This window comes from Apodemus sylvaticus, chromosome 14 (assembly GCF_947179515.1).
Source record: "Apodemus sylvaticus chromosome 14, mApoSyl1.1, whole genome shotgun sequence".
Classification (NCBI taxonomy): Eukaryota; Metazoa; Chordata; class Mammalia; order Rodentia; family Muridae; genus Apodemus; species Apodemus sylvaticus.
Genome location: NC_067485.1, coordinates 50,631,859 through 50,635,375, shown reverse-complemented (window position 1 = coordinate 50,635,375; position 3,517 = coordinate 50,631,859). Strand labels below are relative to the sequence as shown.

Sequence of the window (3,517 nt, the reverse complement as noted above, 5' to 3'; positions counted from 1 at the left end):
TTTCTCAGCCTGCTTATCCTTTGAATATAGGAAGGCTACTGATTTCCTTGAGTTGATTGTATAACCAGCCACTTTGCTGAAGTTGTTTATCAGTTGTAGGAGTTCTCTGGTGGAGATTTTCGGGTCACTTAAGTAGACTATCATGTCATCTGCAAATAGTGATAATTTGACTTCTTCCTTTCCAATTTGTATCCCCTTGACCACCTTACGTTGTCTAATTGCTCTAGTTAGAACTTCAAGTACTATATTGAAAAGATATGGAGAGAGAGGACAGCCTTGTCTAGTCCCTGATTTTAGTGGGATTGCTTCAAGTTTCTGTCCATTTAGTTTGATGTTGGCTACCGGTTTGCTGTACATTATTTTAATGATGTTTAGGTATGGGCCTTGAATTCCTGTTCTTTCCAATACTATTAGCATGAAAGGATGCTGAATTTTGTCAAATGCTTTTTCTGCATCTAATGAGATGATCATATGGTTTTTTTTTCTTTGAGTTTGTTTATGTAGTGGATTGCATTGAAGGATTTCATTATATTCAACCCTCCCTGCATCCCTGGGATGAAGCCTACTTGATCATGGTGGATGATCGTTTTGATGTGTTCTTGGATTCGGTTGGCAAGAATTTTATTAAGTATTTTTGCATCAATATTCATAAGAGAAATTGGCTTGAAATTCTCTTTCTTTGTTGGATCTTTGTGTGGTTTTGGTATCAGCATAACTATGGCTTCATAGAACGAGTTGGGTAGAGTTCCTTCTGTTTCCATTATGTGGAATAGTTTGAAGAGTATTGGTGTTAGGTCTTCTATGAAGGTCTGATAGAACTCTGCACTGAAGCTATCTGGTCCCATGCTTTTTTTGGTTGGGAGACTTTCTATGACCCTTTTTATTTCTTCAGGTGTTATGGGAGTGTTTAGTTGATCTATTTGATCCTGATTTAGTTTTGGTGTCGGATATCTGTCTAGGAAACTGTCCATTTCCTCCAGATTCTCCAGTTGTGTTGAGTATAGGCTTTTGTAGTAGGATCTAATAATTTTCTGAATTTCCTCAGTTTCTGTTGTTATATCTCCCTTTTCATTTCTAAGTTTGTTAATCTGGATACTGTCTCTGTGCCCTTTGGGTAGTCTGGCTAAGGGTTTATCTATCTTGTTGATTTTCTCAAAGAACCAGCTCCTGGTTTTGTTGATTCTTTGTATGGTTCTCTTTGTTTCTACTTGATTGATTTCGGCCCTGAGTTTGATGATTTCCTGCCTTCTGCTCCTCCTGGGTGAAATAGCTTCTTTTTGTTCCAGGGCTTTTAGGTGTGTCATTAAGGTGGTAGTGTATGCTCTCTCCATTTTCTTTTTGGAGGCACTCAGGGCTATGAGTTTTCCTCTTAGCACTGCTTTTATTGTGTCCCATAGACTTGGGTATGTTGTGTCTTCATTTTCATTGTGTTCTAAAAAGTCTTTAATTTCTTTATTTCTTCCTTGACCAAGGTATCATTGAGTAGAATATTGTTCAGTTTCCACGTGTATGTGGGTTTTCTGTTGTTTTTGTTGCTATTGAAGACCACTTTTACTCCATAGTGATCTGATAGGAGGCATGGGATTAGTTTGATCTTCTTATATTTGTTGAGGTCTGTCTTGTGACCAATTATATGGTCGATTTTGGAGAAGGTACCATGAGGTGCTGAGAAAAAGGTATATTCTTTTGCTTTAGGATAGAATGTTCTATATATATCTGTTAAATCTAATTGGTCCAAAGCTTCAATTAGTTTCATTGTGTCCCTGTTTAGTTTCTGTTTTCCTGATCAGTCCATTGAGGAAAGTGCAGTGTTGAAGTCACCCACAATTATTGTGTTAGGTACAATGTGTGCTTTGAGTTTTAATAAAGTTTCTTTTACGAAAGAGGGTGCCCTTGTATTTGGAGCATAGATGTTCAGGATTGAGAGTTCTTCTTGTTGTATTTTTCCTTTGACCAACAAGAAGTGTCCCTCAGAGTCTCTTTTGATGACTTTGGGTTGAAAGTCAATTTGAACTGATATTAGAAGGCCAGATGGTTTTAGTGCAGAATTCTACCAGACTTTCATAGAAGAGCTAATACCAATATTCCTCAAACTACTTCCACAAAATAAAAACAGAATTAATTCTATGAAGCCACAGTTACTCTGATACCTAAACCACACAAAGACCCAACAAATAAAACTTCAGGCCAATTTCCCTTATGAATATAAATGCAAAAATAGTCAATAAAATTCTTGCAAAGTGAATCCAGCAACACATCAAAACCATAATTTGCCATGACGAAGTAGGCTTCATCCAAGGAATGCAGGGATGGTACAATATATGAAAATCCTTGAGAGACCTGAGGTCCCAGGGAAGCAGGAAGCCTGGTGGTGATGGGGAGTAGCCTCTTGGAAGGAAGGGGGAGGGGAAGTGGGATGAGGAACTGTGGGAGGGGGAGAGAGTAAGGGCTGGAATGTAAATAAATAAAACAATTTTTAAAAATTGACACAAGAAAATGATTTGGTTGCTCTTGTATCAGTGATAAACTGAAAAAGAAATAGGCTTTAGGGGAAAGCAGCAGCAACAGATCCAAGATGGCGGCCAGCAGAAGACTGATGAAGGAGCCTGAAGAGATTCGCAAATGTAGAATAAAAACTTCTGCAACCACCAGGTTGACAAAGCTAATTTATTGACTGGGCAAGGGCTTATTTTTCCTGATAAGGGAGCCATATGATAAGGGAGCCTTCAAAACTGAAATTAACTTTCCAGCAGAATATCCATTCAAACCACCCAAGATCACATTTAAAACAAAGAACTACCACCCTAATATTGATGAGAAGAGGCAGGTCTGTCGGCTAGTAATTAGTGCTGAAAACTGGAAGCCAGCCACCAAGACTGACCTAGTAATCCACTCACTCATAGCACTGGTGGATGACCCCCAGCCTGAGCACCCACTCTGGGTTGACATAGCTGAAGAATACTCTAAGGACCATAAAAAATTCTGTAAAAATGCTGAAGAGCTTACAAAGAAATATGGGGAAAAGCAACCTGTGGACTAAAATCTGCCATGAGTGATTCAAGCAAGTTTGAGCAGAGTCCCCTTGCAGTGTATTCAGGTACCCTGCAAAGCAAGACTCTGAAAATTGACACGTGCCACCAACTGGTGTTTGCTTGTGAAAGTTACTAACTTTCCACAGCTTTCTTAATCACAAGTGGTCTAGGTAAGCTGTTAAGAAGGAAAGAAATAGGCTTTAAAATTACAATGGAATTAGCTTAGTCAAAGATATGAAAGATCTCTATAATGAAAACTTTAAAAGCCTGAAGGGAAAAATTGAGAAAGATATACTAGAAAAGGGAGACATTTCCATAATTGGAAAAAGGCCATATTGTCCAATATACAAACCAAATTCAAAATCAATGTACGGAGTTAATCCAATACAAATAGCAATTAAAGTGATGTTATTTACATTTACCAAATCTTAAAGTTTATATATGGAAATATAAAAGACCACAGGAAGCTAACAGGATCTTGAAAA

The 3,517-nt window shown here is 38.0% G+C and overlaps 1 pseudogene; it reads left to right on the top strand.

Annotated features, from left to right (window-relative positions):
- Positions 1-2,575: 2,575 nt before the first annotated feature.
- LOC127665165 (ubiquitin-conjugating enzyme E2 L3-like) lies at positions 2,576-3,040 on the top strand (annotated as a pseudogene).
- Positions 3,041-3,517: the final 477 nt, after the last annotated feature.